Source organism: Orycteropus afer, unplaced genomic scaffold (genome assembly GCF_000298275.1).
Source record: "Orycteropus afer afer isolate SDZICR_OR568_19922 unplaced genomic scaffold, OryAfe1.0 scaffold00154, whole genome shotgun sequence".
NCBI lineage: Eukaryota > Metazoa > Chordata > Mammalia > Tubulidentata > Orycteropodidae > Orycteropus > Orycteropus afer.
In genome coordinates, this window is record NW_006921741.1 from 7,827,809 (window position 1) to 7,849,119 (window position 21,311).

The following is a 21,311-nucleotide window of genomic DNA, read 5'->3' on the forward strand; positions in this document are numbered from 1 at the left end:
CACATAGTGACTTCCATTGAGTTTCCAAAGCTGTAATTCTTTAGGGAAGATTTACAGCTTCTTTCTAGGGAGTGGCTGGTGAGTTTGAACCACTGACCTTCTGGTTAGCAGCCAAATGCCTTAGGACTAGGCTAGTAGAGCTCCTTAGAAAGATACAAATAGATGCTAAAAGTAGAAGGTCTGAGAAGGGTTTGCTCAGAGGGATGCCCAGCACTCCCCAGAGTAGGTCATTATGCTTAGGTCGAGAACAATATTGTGGTCATGGCCCAGATCCACCTAGCCTTTTAGGGACAGGCACCAGCCTCCCCTCTGAGTTCAGCCTCTCCACTGAGTTCTCATCCTGTGTACCTGGGAGAACTGGCTGGGCTGTGGCCCTTGGGCATGTTTATCCTTGTCTGCTCTCCTCTCAACAAGTTCTGGGGAAGGAAGCTCCCCATTATGGCTGCTTCAGGGTTTCTTTCACCTACCCCTCATGAACATGCAGACCCTGTGGTTAGTCATCACAGACTCATGGCTATCATACACGTGGCACTTAACATTTGACACATTTAACACTACTCATCAGGCAGGGTGGAGAGAGGAATTTTTTGTTTGTTTGTTTGTTTGTTTTTTTTTGTAACTTCCTACTAGTTTTGGGGTAACTTTGGAGGGGTGGGAAGGGAAATGTGGGGGCAATGGAAACATGCCATTGTTATGACATTTTTTATATTCGTTAGGAAAAATAATCCTTTCTGAGATATTTACAGAATTATTAAACAAAAAAGGTAGTACTTTAAAAACTATATGTATTTGATGAAGAATAAGATATTTATATAGTCTCAAAGCATTTTCAACAAATTATTTTGCATATATATATATATATATATATATATAGTGAGAAAATAGCAAATTCATAGTGGAGAGACCTGGTACATATCACTGAACTCAACTGATCAAAGATTTCATTACCAACTTTGGGATCAACTGACATTACGTGCTGTGAGGGACATACTATCACTTTCTTGGCATACCTGCAAAAATGCATAACCTGAATCTAACTGTTCTGGTTACCTAGTGCCGCTCTGACAAGAATATATACCAAAAACGGGATGGCCTTAACAAACAAGAGTTTATTTTCTTACAGTTTGGAGGCTTTAAGTCCAAGTTCTAAGTGCCAGGCTCTAGGGGCTGGGTGAAAACCCCTCAAACTTGGGGTCCAGCTCTGCCTCCTGCTCCCGGCCCACTGAAGCTAGAGGTGTTTCTTCACTCAGACAGCTAGCTGCTGGCTGCTGAGGCTGAGAAGCCCAAGGTTGACAAGTAAAAAGGCACAGTCCGGATGTTACCAAACCACATGGCAGGCCATTAATTTAAGTCCATTTTAAGTCTCAAGGTTGGCAGAGCATGGCAAGCTGCTGAACAATGACAAGGCTACATGCAGGGTCCAAGCGTGCCATAGGCTAGAGACTATTCCCAAGGCTTCTCCTTACATACAGGAAGCAGACCACATCCCAAAGTCAGCTACTTGGTTGCTTGTGGTAGATCCCACCATGGAGTTGATTGTCAGTCTCATCATGGGGAATAACTACCACCAGCTGCCCAGCCATTCAACCTGGCCCAGCCAAGTTGACATACAAACATAACTACCACACTAACCATGAGAAAATATCAGATAAATCCAAACTGAGAGATAATCTACCAAATAATTGCTCTATACTCCTCAAAACTCTCAAGGTCAAGAAAGATGAAAACAGACCAAAAAACAATTCCAGATTATAGGGGACTAAAGAGATGAGACAAATAAATGAAATAATGTGATCTTGGACTTGATCCTGCACTGAGGAAAGCTATAGAGGATATGTTTGGGGCAGTTGATGAAATTTTTACTGTGAATTAGAAAATAGATTATAACAATATTAAATTTACCAGTTTTGGATAATTATACTGTGATTATATAAGTGAATATCCTTGTTCTCAGGAAATACACACCATCCATCTTATTAGCAAATATGCACAATTAGGTGTAAATGACAAAAAGGAGTCTCCAATTTATTCTCAAATGGGTCAGAAAAGAAATATATATATTCTTTTTATATGACAAAATGTAAACAAATGGTAAATCTGAGCAAAAGGTCTATAGCATTTCCTTGTACTACTCTTGCAATTATTTTGTAACTTTGAAAAGATTCCAAAATAAAAATTACTAAAAAGGTGACAATATGACTGCAGCTGGAAAATGGCATATGGGTTACGTGGGACCTTCTAAAAAGCTTGAATTTTTTTTGTTTCTTAATCTGAATATTGTTGTTTTTGTTAGGTGCCATTGATTCTGACTCATAGTGACCCTATGTACAACAGAACAAAACAATGCCTGGTCCTGTGCCATCTTCACAATCTTTGCTATGCTTGAGCCCATCGTCACAGCCACCATGTCAGTCCATCTCATTGAGGGTCTTCCTTGTTTTTGCTAACCCTCTACTTTACCAACCATGATATCCTTCTTCAAGGAATGGTCCTTTTGGCAACATACCAAAGTATATGAGACAGAGTCTGGCCATTCTCACTTCTAAGGAGCATTCTGGCTGCACTTCTTTCAAGACAGATTTGTTTCTTTTTCTTGCAGTCCATGGTATTTTCAGTATTCTTTGCCAACATCACACTCCAAAGGCATCAATTCTTCTTTGATCTTCCTTAATCATCGTCCAGCTTTCACATGCATATGAGGCAGTTGAAAATACCATGGCTTTGGTCAGGTGCACCTTAGCCTTCAAAGTTACATCTTTGCTCCTTAACACTTTGAAGATGTCATTTGCAGCAGATTTGCTGTCACCAATGTCATTTCTGGGAGCTCTGGTGGTGTAGTGCCTAAAGCATTCAACTGCCAACCAGAAGGCTGGTGGTTCAAACTCACTAGCCACTTCTCAGAAGGAAGGTTGGGCAATCTACTTCCATAGAGATACTGCCTTCGACACCCAAGGATGGGTTGCTATGAGTTCGGATCGACTCGAAGGTAGTGAGTCTTTTGGTTTTAGTGTCCTTTATATCACCAAGGCCTTATTTTCCAACTGCTGATGATTCTTCTCTGTTTCCAACTGTATATTCTAATAACCAGTAATTACCAATACATCTTGATTGCATGTTTGGTCAATTCCAGATTGCAGATTTTTACCAACAGTAAAATTTTTTTTTTTTTTTACTGTTTTTTTACTGTTGGTAAAAATCTTTAATTTCTTCATCTTTGGCTTTAGAGGTTGGTGTGTAAATTTGAAAAATAGTTGCATTAACTGTTCTTCCTCATACATATATAGATATTATCTTATCACTGACAGCATTGTACTTCAGGATAGATATTGAAATGTTCTTTTTGATGATGAATGCAACACCATTCCTCTTCAATTTGTCATTGCCTTCATAGTAGACTATGTGATTGATTCAATATGGCCAATACTAGTCCATTTCAGCTCACTAACCCCTAGTATATTGATATTTATGCATTCCATTTAATTTTTGACAACTTCCAATTGTATGGGCTTATTCATGTACAACTTTGTTTCTTATAAAAATATACCCACTCAGGGTTCTTCCTTGCCCTCAACCAAATAAAAATGATATGTGCCCTTTGAGAGTGGAAATATGAGCTTATTCTGGCAACAAACATCATTGTCCTTATTTATGACTTCTCTAGGGGCCTACATGAGACTACAGAGGAAGTGCATAACTTGAGACCCAAAAGTCCTGTGAAAATAAACAACTTGAGAGATTTGTGCCTGTGGTATCTTGCAAGAAAGTCTAATCATATAATTTATTTGTCTGCTTTCTTATTATATGACTATAAAAAGATGTCAACATACACTTAAATTTTCCTGTAGAGAGGAAATATGCAGATCATAATGAAGGTACGAATATGCTTATAACCATATGTTTGTTCTAACAAAAGACATACCAATAAAAGAAATGTTCCATTCTGAAGTTTTCAGCACCATGTGGTGGTGGTGGGTTGAAACTTCCATGGTGGGCTTTTTTTGTTGGTTTTCTTCCCCTTGTATTATAGCTTTACATTTTCCAATCTAAAGATTTCTATAATATTACCTCCTCCCTCACCTCCTCCCTGCCCCCCCCTCCACTTTGCTCCTTTGTATTAAAGTGGGGCCTGAAAACATATTCTAAACAATGTCATATTCTATATACTTAGAGACAAAGGAAATGGTTGCTTAGCAACAAGGTCCCAGTGACAATTCTGAGTATTCTTTTATTTTTACTTTTTATTTTAGGGTAATGCTCAGCTGTTTGCAAAGATCTCCAGGACTAGGTGAAAAGTTCTAACTAAAACAGAGGGAGGATGAAGAGGAAAAGGAGAAGAAGGAGAAGAAAAGCAATAAGGACCCATTGTCATAACCCAGGTATCATCCTCAGGAATTGGAGATACTTGGACACAGGGGGGTAGGAGAGCATTACCGACCCACTTTCCTTCTGGTTCCCACAACATTTCCAAAACAATCTGTGATTCCAATCACCTAGCTAGGAGTCAAAGGCACAAAGAGAAGATGACACACATGATGTCAGGCTTTCAAAACTCTCCTATCTTGAGGACTTTAAGCTCAGACTAGGAGAGGCAACAGTTGAAAGCTTATTTTATCTGTTATTAGACCTCTTTATAATGACTCTACAGAATGAGCATTTTTATGTCCAAGTCAACTTTGTATTAGTGACATTTTTCCACATTATGAAAACCTCTAGTCTGTTTCTTTGAGGTTTCTTCCATTGTTATATGTTCAGAAAATCGACATTCATAGAAAAAGCAAAAATAATTCATTTACAATGTGTTCTATCTTCTTCACTCATTCTTTATTTTTAATGTTTATATGTTTAACTCTTTAACTTACCACAATTTATTTTGAAATATGGCAAAAGGTGAGCTAACTCGATTTTTTCCCCAAATGCTAATGTCAATGTTTGTCAAGTAATCCACCTCTTTGCAATGGTTTACATAATTTCTTTATCATTTACCAACACATGGATCTGTTTCTGGATTATCTATTATATTCCATTTTTTTTTGTCTTTTTATTTCTATCCTAGTGCTACATTTAAAAACCTATGTGCTTTAATATTTAATATGTCAATTTTGATCTAACCATTTCCAAAATTGTCTTAGCTATTTTTACTGTGAAATAGTCCAGGTGAATGCCTGAGCAATTTTAACAAGTAAAAAATATCATTGGAATTTTGAATAGTATTACACTGACCTGTAAACTGATTTAGGAAGATCAAACATTTTGGAAATAATAAGTTTTTCCATTTATAAAATATTTTAATACTTTTAATAGTTTTATTGTGTTTTTCATAAAGCTTCCCATACATTTTTTAATACTCTTAATTTTTTTTTTTTTTTTGCTAATTGGAAAAGCAACTTTCTCCTTTGCTATATCAAGCTAGATGGAAGAGGAAATGAGTGATAGTCATAGTTGTATTTTGACCTGAGTTTTTTTTCTCTTATAGTGTCTTCATGTGTTCTTTTTGTAAGATACTTGGATTTTGAATCAAGGACTACTTGTTAAATCTCATTTAAACTTTAAATGGGGATATTCTATATCTAAAGAGCTGGGCTTTTTTTCCTAATAAATTTAACACATTTTTATTGTGTTCCAAATACATATGCAATGTTTGCTTGCAGAGAGAGAAATAGTTCCTGCTATATAAATCTTACATTAGGCAATTGATTTAATGACAGTTGTGATTAAGTATAAATGGTTCTGGGGTGCAGTGGTTAAGTGCTTGAATGCTAACTGAAAGGTCAGCAGTTTGAACCCATTAGCCACTCCTTGGAAGAAACATAGCAGTCTGCTTTCATAAAGGTTGTAGCCTTGGAAACTCTATGGGACAGTTGTGCTCTGTCCTACAGGGTCACTATGAGTTGGACTTGATTCAATGGCAATGAGTTTTATGGGTTTGGGTGGTAAGTAAATGGCCTGGCTGAAAGAGGAGAATCAAATTGGGGATCTTCTTGTGGGGCCAATGCAGATAACCTCTAGGAAGTAACATTAAGTTGTAAGTTGTAGTCTTAAATAGGAATTACCTTGGTAATTACCTTGGTAACATGTTCCTGACAGAGGAGTGGGTTAGAATGCAGGAAATTCAAGGAATTAAGACAGGACTTGTGTGGCTGGAACACAGAAATGGGGATTGAGCAGAAGTGGCTTAGATGAGATAAGCCTTTGGGACAAAAGTCATTTTGAAAAGAAAAATTAAAAACAGAAGAACTAAGAAAGAAACATTATACTTTTTTCCCTCTAGAAACCAAGATAGTTCTTGGTTATACTGCCTTGTAGTCCTTGAGGAAATAGTCCTATGATACTTAACCTTGTTTAGCCTTGAGAAAGGAAAATCTTGCTTCTTTTCCAGCTTTCCTGACAGAGTTCATTGTCACGAATTTGGCCAGTGTCTTCCCCCAGATGGAAAATATGGAAGGCATTATTTACATATAGTCTTATTTTCTATTCTCTTGTCAGTATAGATCATGAAGAAACCTCAGTAATCCTCCTTTGAAAAAATGCCTGTGGAACAAGCAGAGTCCCTTCTGTGAAATTTAAGAATGGGGAATGTCAAACAGGCTTATGAATGTCAAATTATCAGAAGGACATGAAAGACAGAACATCCTGTAATTGAGGCAAGTTAGGATGCAGTTTCTCTCAACTTTGGCACTCCTGACATTTTGGATCAAATAATTCTTTCTTGTGAGGGGTTGTTCTATGCATTGTAGGATGGTTAACAGCATCCTCAACTTCATCTCACTAGATACTTACTATCCCCAGTTGTGAAAACCAAATATCCACTGGTGGCAAAAATTGCCTAGCTGATGAACACTGAGTTACAGATGTAATAAATGTTCTTTGTTTCCCTATCAGAACTATTATGTATACCCATGTTTGTTTAGCCATGAATTCATTTATACCATCATATTTCACAAGTGAGGAGCTCTGGTAGCATAGTGGCTAAAAGCTCTTGACTGCTAACCAGAAGCCTGGCGGTTCAAACTCACCAGCCACTCCTCGGAAGGAAGATGGGGCAATCTACTTCCATAGTGATACTACCTCGGAAACCCAAGGAGGGGTTGCTATGAGTTGGGTCCGACTTGATGGCACGTAACAACAACAACAACATTTAACAAGTGAGATTCAGAATTATTATTATTTAACTTTTTTATTGTGATTTGGGTGAGATTTTACAGAGCAAATTGGTTTTCCATTCAACAATTCATGCACATTTTGTTTTGTGACATTGACTGCAATCCCTACAATGTAGCACTCTTCTTATTTCCTTCCTTTTTACCTATTCTACTTGTTCTTCTTTCCTATCCTTCCCGCCTTCTAAGCTTTATCCCTGGGCTAATGCTGCCCTTTTGATCTGCTATAGTTGATTGTTCTAAAGGGTGCATAGCTACCTGGTGTTAATGTTCACCTTACAGGCCTATCTATTGTTCGGTTGAAAGTTGAGCCAAGAGGATGAGTTCACTTGTAGGTTTAAAGAGTGCCTAAGGGCTATAGTAGGAGCTCTGGAGGCATAGTGCCTAAGGTATCTGACTGCTAACCAGAAGGCTGGTGGTTTAACCCACTGGTTTAAACCCACCAGCCATTCCTCGGAAGGGAGGTCAGGCAATCTATTTCCATAGTGATACCGCCTCAGAAACCCAAGGAGGGATCTCTATGAATTGAAATTGACTTGATGACAGTGAGTTTGGCTTTTGGTGAGTTTACCTTCTGTTGTTGTTGTTGTTATGTGCCGTCGAATCAGACCCAACTCATAGCGACCCCTCCTTGGGTTTCTGAGGCAGTATCACTAGGAAGTAGATTGCCCAACCAACCTTCCTTCCGAGGAGTGTCTGGTGGGTTTGAACCGCCAGCCTTCTGGTTAGCATTCAAGTACCTTAGGCACCATGCTACCATACAGATAAGAAAACTGCAGTGTTAATCATCCAGTTTAGGGTCATTTAACTAGATAATAATGGAATTAACCTGATGATTTAACTTTTCCCTAGAGTAACACTATTTTCCCCACTTTTCCAGTTGAATACAGTGGAGTAAGAATGACTCAGAGAATACTTTTGACCAATAAATCAATTGCTATGGAGTTGAGTCCAATTCATGTGACCTATTGTGTCATAATAGAATTGTAGTCCATAGGGAAGTAGATTGCCAGGCTTTGGTTCTGGTGTGCTTTTGGGTGAACTTAAACTGCCAACCTTTTGGTAAGAAGCTGAGAGTATTCACCATTCAGAGCTTATAAAAAATAAACTAGTGACAAAAAAAATGCTTCCTTACATTAAAAAAAACAAAACAAAACAAAACAAAAAAAAACCTCACTGCCATCAAGTTGATCCTGATTCATAGCAACCCTTCCTTGGGTTTCTGAGGCAGTATCTTTACAGAAGTAGATTGCCTAATCTTCCCTCCGAGGAGTGGCTGGTGAGTTTGAACCACCAGCCTTCTGGTTCCTTACATAAGTACATTTTAAATAGTACATTTGTAGAAATTGTTTGTGATACTTTCACCAACCTTCTCAGTTAGGCAAGGAATACATTATCATCTTTGCTTTATAGAGAGTAAGAGGAGTCTCACTGAGTTTGTTTAGGTATAGTGCCTGTCCTTCTCAACAAGGATATATAGCTTCCATAGGGCACTGTAATTGTTCACTGTATTTTAGCTTGTCATTGTATTTTAGCACTAGGATACTGCCATCATTTTGATATCCTTGAAAGCAGTTCAGTTTCTGCACTTAGAACTGAAATTATAGTGTCTCAATGTTAAATTTAAAAGAGCAATTTACTGCTGTCCCCATGAAGAAACAGAACCAATCAATGTAATAAAAAAAATTTAATACCATTCTGTACTTTGTACAGTTACTATTGCAGTCGTGTGACTCATAGGGAGCAGCAAAATGCCTATCATTATGGAATACTTAGAAAGCAGAAGAGTGCTCGTCCAGACGTATGTACTCACAAATCTGTGTTAGAGGAGTAGGTGGATGGAAAAGTGGATGGACGGGAAGATGGATGGAAGGATGGCTGTTCCCAGGAATGAAAGATGGTGACCTGCTTCTCAACATTATGGCCCATTTTTCTATCTTCACTTTTCTGATAAGAACATTCCCAGCCCTTACCCAAAATAAGGAGAAGGTGGAAAAACAATGTTGAAGTCTAGGGCAGCCTTTAAATTGGAAATCTTCCTAAGGGAGAGGTGCTTATGACCCACTCTGTATGCTATTATGACTCTAATTATGAGACTTAAACTTGGACCTCACACTTTGTTGTCATATCCAGTTAGTTACCAAGTCCTGACACACTTCTCTGTAAGGGAGATTTCAAAACTGTTCTTTTTTCTTTTCTCATCTCTTTAACTCAGACCTCTATCATTTCATATCTGGGCTGCTACAACAGTGCTTCAATTGGTCTGTCTTCTCCATGGTTTTCCATTCCATCCTGGGCATCATATTCAAAGTAAAATTTGAATTCTTCTTTTGTTGTTTCTCCTATCTTCCAAAACTTTCAGTGGATTTACATGATAAATTTCTTATTATAGCATACTAGGCCCTCCCATAAGCAGGCTACTAAATTACCAGGTCCCTAACTTCTTACCTTACCAAGGCTCTTCTCTTCTCTGTATAAAACCAAAAATAAAATAAAATAAAATAAATAAACACTAATAAAGAAAGAAAAAAACAAACTCACTTCCATTAAGTCTAGTCTGACTCAAAGGGACCCCCTCCTTGGGTTTCCCAGGTGACATCACTACAGAATTAGATTGCCCAATCTTTCTTACAAGGAGTGGCTGGTGGGTTTGAACTACTAGCCTTCTGGTTAGCAGTCAAATGCCTTAGGCACTACACTGCCAGAGGTGGCTCTCTCTCTCTATCTTTATAAACCTGTTCAAATCTGAATATGCCTTTATTGTATCCAGAGCATGCTTTATATCTCAACTGCCACCACCATTCATTCATTAGTCCAATATTCACTGAGAAAATTCTGTGTCGGCTATGTGGTAGACAGCAGTTAGCATCTAGAAAAAGACAGAAGATGAAAAGAGCTCTTGCCCTCAAGGAACTCAGTATCCTTGAGTATATTTAACTATTAAAGTGTTAACACACTGCAATAGGAAGAAAAGATGATACAGGAGGATTTCAGGGTAGGGATATGCTCAGATTCAATCAATTACTTCCTTCTTTGGCTCATCTCTTTCTTTATCTTAGCACTTCCTGGATTTTTTTTTTTTTTTTTTGTAATTATTCATCATCCTGAAGCCAAGGATTGAGTATTATTCACTTCTGGTTCCTAAGAACTCAATTCAGTGGCAGACCAATACACACTGATGCAACGTTGAGTATTCACTGATTACATGCTCTCTGACAGGTGCTATGTTAAACCTTTATGCATTTTTTTCCCAGTTGATTTTCATACCACAGTAGGCCTTATTAACATATTCATACTTGTATTTTAATAGTTATACCAAATTGTTTGTGCATTAACTTAAGTGGAGGAGCCTGGATTTGAACCTAGGTCACTGTGATGCCAAAGTCTATGGTCTTAATCACTTCGAAATATTAATGTATAAATGACTTAGTAATGAAGAATGAATGTTCCTCTGTATGGATGGTTCCTCTTCCCTTAAGACTTCATAAAACGTTGGAAGAGGTCATGTACATTTAAAAAAATTACTTATTTTGTCTTTAAAAACAGAGGGATTGAAGTTGAAAAGTGATGCTAGTCATTCTAGTAAAGTTACAAGCTCCATGTCCATGCAAAGGGTTGGAAAACATAAAATGATGAATACTGAATGTTAATGCTGAAAGGGTGAGGAGCAGAGGTCACACACTTATGTAGAGAGGAATCACATTATGTTTTCTGCTTCATGTGACTGATAAAATAATGGGACCAGGAGTGACAATTCTAGGGGAAAGAGTTGGTTGTGCTGTGGAGGAATTCATCAGGGTTCCCCCTCCTCTCAACTAATATAGTTACCTTGCTTTGTCCTCTCTATACTGAGAGGTGACTACTTATTCTTCTCCAGCTTCAAGGTATCCAAAGGATAGAATCACAGAGAGCAACTTGTTTGTGCAGAGAAATTAGCTTCACTGGGTTTGGCAGGATTTGACAGCTGTCCCATGTTGGCCATTGTGGTAAGTGAAGAGAATGAGAATTATGAGAATGAACAACACTGGTTAGTTGACTTACTTTCCCTCCTCTCCTCTGAACAAACACTTGGGCTCTGGAAAGGTTTTATAGCTATTGAGACTTTTAAAATCCTCTGATGATGTTGTCTTGGCTGAACAGACCTTGAGGATACATTCTAGGTCAGAGATATCCAGAGGAAGTAGCGATAATAAAGGGGAAAGAACACAGAACTCAGGAAATGCAGGTTCTGACTGTGGCTTGTTCACTTACTAAATGTGTGAGCCTTTCTGAGCTTCAGTTTATTGTCCATAAATGGATATAAAATGTCTGCAAAAGGGTTATTTTGATGATTAAATACAATTTTATTTGTGCAAGGTCTAAACATAAGAGACATTGAATATTTTTTTCTTGTCTTTAAATGACCAAGGTGAAGACTCCCTCCACCCTCACTCCTGCAGATTTGAGTGGATATTGGTCTTTGCTGACTGATGGAAACAAGTGAATTAGAAGCAGGATCAATAACAAACAAAATAATAAAGCCAAATAATAAAAACCAGTAAAAAAAATCAAAGCTATTAACATACAAATATCTCTTGCCTCTTTCCTTTTCTCAGCCACTAAGGAAAATTCTGGTATTGCTTGCTCTTCTAGTATTCTATTGGTTAAATCCTTCTTTATAAGTCTGAAGACTCCCTGGAATTGACCAAATATTTAACAGTTTTCTTCTTTTTCTTGTAACACTGTAAGTGTTATCTATTGTTTTGAATAGTTACACTAAGAACTTTCTCAAAATATAAATTCTACATAGCATATTAAGAGATGAAGATATGTAATGATTTCAAAATACTGTGAGAACTGTCTGTCCAAAAATATCTTTGTTTTCTATTTGAAGAACAGAAGAGGACTTGTGCACAGATTTGCCTCAAATCAGGCAAGATATTTATATAATAAAAGTCAAGAGTAAGCTAGCCCATGACTGCCCTTTGGGCAAGACACCCACTATGGAGGAAAGCAGCCTTTCAGACTTGATGAGTAGAATGCAGGCTTGATTACAGCCTCTCCAGGGTCAGGTGCTCTTGTGAGAAAACTGAACCACAGTTCCTGGTGGCTCTGATTAATGGGGTGATAACACCCCATCAACTTAAGTCTTTGCTGCTACCCACTGAGAGCAGTTGTGGCTTGCATGCAAGCCCCTATATGTCTTCCTTTAATATCAAGTAAGCATGGATCAAGAACTGTTCAGAAATATGCAAGAAAAAAAAACAACAACAGATTAAAGTAATAATATAAGTTAACTGAGTGCCTACTATATGTTGACTATTGGGGTACATGTTTCAAAATTTTCTTTTCACTTGGTCCCCAAAAAAGAACTGTCTTTATTTTACAAATGGACAAATTACGATTTAGAAGTAAAATCAAATCACACAGGAAATAAATATCAGACCTAGACTTTAACTGAAGTACTTTGGTCTTTCTTCCATGTCCTCTGTTCATAGCATTATGAAGCCTTAAAACATCCTGTTCTGTATGATGCTGTCAACTGTCCTTCATCTCAAGGCTTCTCCCATGTTACAATATAGGTTACTCTACTGATTATTCTGCCAGGATAAATGCATGCAAGATTAGGCTTTGTCTAAAAGCAAGGCAAAACAAACAAAAAACTGTACAATATATTTTTAATTTGTATAGCTTTTTTATTTTCCTTTTCTGATTGATTATATCTTCACTTGTCTATGAAGGGAGTTGGTCAGATAAAATGAGCACTGATCCACATGACCTACCAGCATCCATTATGAATGGGCCTGGTAAGAAACCTATTCACTTATTATGTCAATCATTCTTTGAACAAAGAAATATTTATTGTTAACTGATTTTGTTTTAGGCTTGTGTGGGCATCTCTCAGGATTATGAAGATAAGAAATGTGACTGCAATCAAGAATTTTATTCAAGTGGGGAGAATAATTATGAAAACAAATACTTGTGGTACTTACTCAGTCTTCAAGTCTCTGTAAAAATGTTCTCATCTCCAGAAGCCCTCCCAAGTTATGGCAAACCATTCCTGTCAAGTCGATTCTGACTCATATTTACTCTATATGACAGAGTAGAACTGCTCCATAGGGTTTTCAAGGCTGTAATCTTTATAGGCAGGTTTGGAGAATCTGAGGAAAGCCAGGAAGGAAGCAAGGTGGCGTGGTGGGTTTGGGACACCTGAGCAAGGCCAGGAAGGGAGCCAAGGCAGTGGGTTTGGAGTGGCTGAGGGAGGCCAGGAAGGAAATGAGCTGGTGTGCCAGGTTTGGAGTGGCTAAGGGAGGCCAGGAAGCGAGTGGAGCAGTTTGGAACAGCTAAGAGAGACAAACTTGTCTGCCAGTTTGTTGTACTGTGGTGGATGCTAAGACAGAGTCAGAAGAAGGAAGAGGCCATCCAGTTCTCAAAGAATTAGCCAGTGAAAACATTATGAATAACAGGGAAACACTGTCTGATAATTACTGGAAACTTTTATGAATAACCCTGAAACATTGTCTGCTATAGTGCTAGAAAATGAACCCTTCAGGTTGGAAGGCATTCAAAATACAACTAGGAAAGAGCTGCCTCCTTAGAATAGAGCCAACCTTAATGAGGTAGATAGAGTAAAACTTTCGGGACCTCCGTTGATGTGGCACAACTCAAGATGAGAACAAACAGCTGTAAACATCTATTAATAATTGGAACATGGAATGTACGATGTCTGAATCTAGGAAAATTGGAAGTTGTCAAAAATGAAACAGAACACATAAAGAACAATATCCTAGGCATTAGTGAGAAGAAATGGACTGGTTTTGGCCATTTTGAATCAGAAAATCTTATGATCTACTATGCCAATAATGACAAATTGAAGAGAAATGGCATGTCATTCATCTTCACAAAGAATGTTTCAAGATCTATCTTGAAGTACAAAGCTGTCAGTGATAGGATAATATCCATAAGCCTACAAGGAAGATCAGTTAATACTATTATTCAAAGTTACACACCAACCACCAGGCCAAAGATGAGAACATTGAAGATTTTTACCAACCTTTGCAGTCTGAAATTGACCAAACATGCAATTAAGATGTGTTGATTATCACTGGTGACTGGAATGCAAAAGTTGGAAACTGTTCTGGTTACCTATTGCTGCTCTGACAAGACTATACCACAAATGGGATAGCCTTAACAAACAGGAGTTTAATTTGGAGACTTTAAGTCCAAGTTCAAAGTGCCAGGCTCTAGGGGCTGGGTAAGAGCCCCTCAATCTTGGGGTCGAGCTCTGTCTCTTGCTCCAGGCCCACTGGAGCTAGAGGCATTTCTTTACTCAGATAGCTGCTGACTGCTGAGGCTGAGAAGCCCCAAGGCTGACAAGTAAAAAGGCACAGTCCTGATGTTACCAAACCACACGGCAGGCCATTAACTTAAGTCCACTGTAAGTCCCAAGGTCAGCAGAGTACAGCAAGCTGCTGAGTAATAACACGTCTACATGCAGGGTCCAAGTGTGCCATAGGTAGAGACCACTCCCAAGGCTTCTCCTTATATACAGGAAGCAGACCACATCCCAAAGGCAGCTCTACTCAGCTGCTTGTGGTAGATCCCACCATGGAGTTGATTGCCAGTCTCATCATGGGGAATAACTGTCACCAGCTACCCAGCCATTCAACCAGGCCCAACCAAGTTGACACACAAACATAACCACCACAGAAACAAAAGAGAATCACTGGTAATTGGAAAATACAGCCTTGGTGATAGAAATACACTGGAGATAGCATGAGGGAATTTTGCAAGACCAACAATTTATTCATTGCAAATACTTTTTTACAACAACATAAACAGTGGTTATACACTTTGCCAGATGGAATACACAGGAATCAGATTGACTACATCTGTGGCAAGAGGTGATGGAGAAGCTCAATATCTTCAGTCAAAACAAGGCCAGGAGCTGATTGAGGAACACACCATCAACTGCTCATATGCAAGTTCAAGGTGAAGCTGAAGACAAGTAAAACAAGTCCACAGGAGCCAAAATAACACCTTGATTATATCCCTCCTGAATTTGGAGACCATCTAAAGAATAGACTTGATGCATTGAACACGAATGACTGAAAACCAGAGGAATTGTGAGATGACATCAAGAACATCATTCATGAAGAAAGCAAAGATCATTAAAAAAACAAGAAAGGAAGAAAAGACCAACATGGATGTCAGAAGAGACTCTGAAACTTACCCATGAATGGAGAGTGGCTAAAGCAAATGGAGGAATTTACAGGATAAAAGAGCTGAACAGAAGATTTCAAAGAGCAGTTTGAGAAGACAAAGTCAATTATTATAATGAAATATGCAAAAACCTGGAGTTAGAAAACCAAAAGGGAAGAACATGCTCGGCATTTCTCAAGCCGCAAGAACTAAAAAAAACATTCAAGCCTTGAGTTGCAATATTGAAAAATTCTGTGGGCAAAATATTGAATCATGCTGGAAACATCAAAAGAAGATGGAAGGAATACACAGAGTCACTGAACCAAAAAGAAAGGGTAAATGGTCATTCATTTCAGGAGGTGGAATATGACCAAGAACCGGTGGTATTAAAGGAAGAAGTCAAAGCTGCACTGAAGGAAATGGCAAAAAACAAGGCTATAGGAATTGACAGAATACCCATTAATATGTTTCAACAAATGGATGCCGTGCTGAAGGCACTCACTTGGCTTGTTGTTGTTGTTGTTGTTGTTATGTGCCGTCGAGTCAGCCCTGACTCATAGCGACCCCTCCTTGGGTTTCCGAGGCAGTATCACTACGGAAGTAGGATTGCCCAACCTTCCTTCCGAGGAGTGGCTGGTGGGTTTGAACCACCAGCCATCTGGTTAGCAGGCAAGTGTCTTAGCCACTATGCTACCAGAGCTCCCACTCACTTGGCTATGCCAAGAAATTTGGAAGACAGCTTCTTGGCCAACTGGCTGGGAGAGATCCATATTTGTACCCATTCCAAAGAAAGGTGATCCCACAGAATGTGGAAATTATCGAACAATATCATTAATATCATGCACAAATAAAATCTTACTGAAGATAATTCAAAAAAACAGTTGCAGCACTATATGGACAGAGAACTTCCAGAAACACAAGGTGGATTCAGAAGAGGTCATGGAATGAGGGATATCTTTGCTGATGTCAGATGGTTCTTGGCTGAAAGCAAAGAATACCAGAAAGATGTTTACTTGTGTTTTATTGACTATGCAAAAGCATTCTATTGTGTGGATCATAACAAATTATGGATAACATTGAGAAGAAGAGGAATTCCAGAACACTTAATTATACTCATGATGAATACTTAATTGTACCTAATTGTACTCATAGGAATTCCAGAACACTTAATTGTACATAGACCAGGTGGCTGTCATTTGCACAGAACAAGGGGATACTACAGGGTTTAAAATCAGGAAGGGAGTGCGTCAGGGTTGTATCCTTTTACCATATTTATTCAATCTATATGCTGAACAAATAATCCAAGAAGCTGGACTATATGAAGAAGAATGTGGCATCAGGATTGGAGGAAGGCTCATTAATAACCTGAGATACACAGATGACACAACTTGCCTGCTGAAACTGAGGATGACTTGAAGCACTTACTGATGAAAATTAAAGGCTACAGTCTGCAGTATGGATTACACCTCAATACAAAGAAAACAAAAATCCTCACAACTAGACCAATAAGCAGCATCATGATAAATGGAAAAAAGATTGAAGTTATCAAAGACTTCATATTACTTGGGTCTACAATCAACACCAATGGATGCAGCAATTAAGACATCTGAAATCATGTTGCATTGGGCAAATCTGCTGCAAAAGATCTCTTTCAAGTGCTGAAGAGCAGAGATGTCTCCTTGAAGACTAGGGTGCATGTAACCCAAACAATGGTATTTTCAATTACCTCATATGCATGGAAAGCTGGACAATGAGTAAGAAAGACCAAAGAAGAGTTGGTGCTTTTGAGTTGTGGTGTTGGTGAAGAATAATGAAAGTACCATGGACTACTAAAGGAATTTACAAATATTTTCTGGAAGAAGTGCAGCTAGAATGCCCCTTGGAAGTGAGAATGGCCAGCCTTGTCTTGTCTACTGTTTTGGTTGTGTTTTCAGAAGGGACCATTCTCTGGAGAAGGATATCACGCTTGGTGACGTGGAGGAAAACGGGGAAGGCCCTCAACAAGGTGGATTGACACAGTGGCTACAACGATGGGCTCAGGTATAGCAAGGATCATGAGGCTGGCACAGGATGGGCGGTGTTTTGTTCTGTTGTACATAAGGTTGCTATGAGTCGGAGATGACTTGATGGCATCTAACAACAACAACTACAACAACAATCTTTACAGATTACAGACTGTTACATCTTTCTTCTGCGGAAGGGCTGGTGGGTTCGAACTGCTGAACTTTTGGTTAGCAACTGAATGTTTAGCCATTGCACCACCAGGGTTCCTTAGGTTATACTGTTGTTGTTCTTGTTATATGCCATGGAGTCGGACCTGACTCATATTGATCACTCCTTGCATTTCCGAGGTGGCTATCACTATGGAAGTAGATTGCCCAGTAGGTTATACTAGATACCCACATTTTGCGTTACTCCATTATTTGTGCATAATGTTTGTTTGCAGTTAGTCATGTAATACTGAAATTATCTGTTTATATTTTTATCTTTTAAGTGGAAGGTGTTCTACATATAAGCTGGGATTTTCTCTTGTCTCTACTTCTGTACTTTATTTCACACATTTGTGACTATGAATAATGGTGGAACCAAGGTCTTATAGTACTAAAGCAGAATAATGTAACAACTTCAGTGGGAACATAGTGGATTAAAATCTACTTAAAGAGTTAGGGGGAAATTCCCAGAGAAAGTTACACTTGAGGAAGAATAAAAGGTAGATAACAAGCACCATTAGGGAACATGAAAGAAGAGAAGGATAAAAGACATGTATTCAGGGTCCATAGCTTGAGCAAAAAGCCATGGAAATATGAAGGTACATAGTGTGCTGTCTTAGATTGGGTTCTCTAAAGAAGCAAAATCAGTGACGTGTGTGTGTGTGTGTATGCATGTAGAGAGACATACACACAGAGAAATTTATCTGAAGAAAATGGCTCATGCAGTTGTAAAGGCTGGCAAGTCCCAATTCTGTGGGTTAAATGTCAAGCTAGAGGCTGCAGGGGCTGATGATCCCAAGATCAGCAGGAAATGCAGCAGGGTGCTGGCTTCAGAGGCTGATGAAATGTAAGGTTGTTGGTTCACAGGGTGTGAAGGCAACAATCCCAAGATTGGCAGGCAATATGGCAGGTCACTCCCTTGTCACTGGTTCAAGTTCAGATGATGATGAGCCAGATGAATAATCACGAGCAAAAACCCAGAGACCTTTCCCAGAGCTTTTCCATGTATACTGGAAGCAGGCCACACCCCAAAGGAAACTCCTTCAACTGAGGGACTGCTCACAGCAAATCTCATTTTGGACGTGATTACAGTTTATCAGATCTTGTCATGCACATTCATTACATGATAACTGCTAAACCACTTAGAACCGTGTAGCAGCCAAATTGACACACAACCTTAAGTATCACATGTGCTGAGGAAACAGTGATTGTTCTGAGAGGCATGAGTGAGGAGTAATTAAATATGGATGGGAAAGAGATAATGCTGCAGAGGTCCATTGACAACAGATTTTTTTAAAGGGGTTGTATAGAACGTTGGCATCCTTGGGTAGTGTAAACAGTTAAGCTCTCAGTTACTAATCAAAAAGTTGGTGGTTTAAATGCATCCAAAGATGCTTCAAAAGAAAGACCTGGAGATCTGCTTCTGAAAGATCACAACCACTGAAACCCCCTGGAGCAGGTCTACTCTGAAATGTGTAGGGTCATCATGAGTCAGAACCAGCTCTTTGGCAACTGGTTTTCATAGAAGGATGAGAGTTTGAGCAATATTAGGTGAGCAATTAGGGCCCATAGAAGATTTGGTAAGCAGAGGGCTTATACATTGCACAGATAAGTTGAAAGGTCATCCAAGTTTCAGTTCATTGTGTTTACATGCACTTTTCTGTTCTTTGGATGTTCTTGGGAATATGCAGGGGTGATAAACGAGGAGTTAAGGGGCAAGGAGGCAGTCGTAATGGCAGTTGTGGGGGGATTATTATCTAAACTAACACCTTTGTTGTCTTAGCTTACTGTATAAGGAAATTTTATAAAAATTTGGTATGGGGATAAGTGCTATGGGTTGGATTTGGTGCTCTATTCATATCAATAATATGTGCCAAAGAAGAAATTTGGAGGTCTTTATTCAATTTCTCATAATACTCACTGGTGGTTGTTTTTGTTTGTTTTTAACACCTTGCCATAAACTCTGTTTTTCTAGGACATTGCTCTTCCACCATGACTCCTTGAATAATTTTTGGAGCAATAATAACCAAACCACAAATAACTCTTCGTTATATTCCCCATAGGCTATTTTAAGCAACATTCCCTGTTTTCCCTCCTATCTCTGGAACTGGCTTTTTTTTTAAGAGCTTGTTTTACATTCAATGTAATGTGTACATTTAGTTTCATTCCCCATTTGCCATGTCCAACCCTAACCCAACTCCTCCCCTCCCTACCTTGTAACCCTCCCCCTGTGCCCCTCATATTTATGCACTCCTGTTTGTCCTGCATTTCTTTGTTTTGAATGTTTGTCCTCTGGTGTTCCATGGTCTATTGCTCTAAGGGATGTATTACCATAGAGTATAAGGGTGTGTCATCCTGAGTTGAGTTGTCTGTGTGTACATCTTGTTAACTGGTGGGCTGAGAGCCAGCCCCTGGGGGTGAGTTTTATTCCAGGCACAGAATGTATTCCAGGGCCATAGTATTGGGTGTCTCACACCAGATTTCATCTGACCAGTAATTCTCGTCATTATTGAGTTTTTGGATTTTGTTCCATGTTTTCCCTCCCACTCTATCCAGGATCTCCAGATTTGATCCTTTCCTGAGTGGTTGGCATTGGTAGCCAGGCACCATCTAGTTCTTCTGGTCTCGAGGGCCATCATATCCTAGGGCTGATTACTTCTAAATGTCCTCCCATTTTTTTTTCTTCCTTCTTCTTCAGTTCTGATGCTAGAAGACCGTTGGCTGCATCTTAGATGGCCACTTGAAAGCTTTTAAGACCCCAGTCGCTACTCACCAATGTAGGATGTGCAGCAACACTTTTATGTATTTTGTTGTGCCAATTGAATCTGGTGTCCCCCAGTACTATGGTCCTGAGGCAGTAGATCTATTGGATCTCTCTCCCATAGTGTCTGGTTATCTGTGAGGGATTACTCTGTGTCTGTCTTCTATTGTTTCTGTAAGGACTGCAGGTATTTTGTATCACTGGTGTCTGTGCAAGATTAGCTTCAGCTGAATCTATCCTTGGTCTAGAGTATACTTCTGTTCACTGACCCCCGTCTGATTCTCAGGTGTTTATGTGTTTATCTTTATAGTCTAGTGTTTGGTATTAATGGCAATGTGGTATTGTGGGCACATTGTTTGGTATTAGCATCTGTCATCAATCTCTTGTGTGCATGATTCAGTGTTCTCCCATTTCCTAATGTTATATGGTGGTCTTATATCCTTTCTATATATCCCTCCCCCTACCCATGTCAGCATGTAGGCCCCAACTAGCCCGAAATTAATCCCCTCTTTCCTTCCCATCCCGGTAACCTACTAGGTGAGTTCCCTTTTCCAAGAAAACTCTTCTCTGTCTTTTTACAGTAATGGGCTCATACAGTACTTATCCTTCTGCAATTGACTTATTTCACTCAGTATAATGTCCTCCAGGTTCATCCACCTTGCGAGATGATTAACATATCCCTCATTGTTTTTTGATGTGGCAGAGTATTCCATTGTGTGGATATACCATAATTTGGTTATCCACTCATCCGTTCATGGGCATTTAGGTTGTTTCTATCTCTTTACTATGGTGAATTGTGCTGCGATGAACATAGGTGTACATATGTCTGTTTGTGCGCTATCTCTCACCTCTTTAGGATATATTCCTAGTAATGGAATTGCTGGGTAAATGGTATTTCTATTTTCAGTTTTATAAGGAAACGCTATACTGTTTGCCACAACGGTTGTACCATTTTACAATCCCACCAGCAGTGCACAAGAGTTCCAATCTCTCCACAACCCC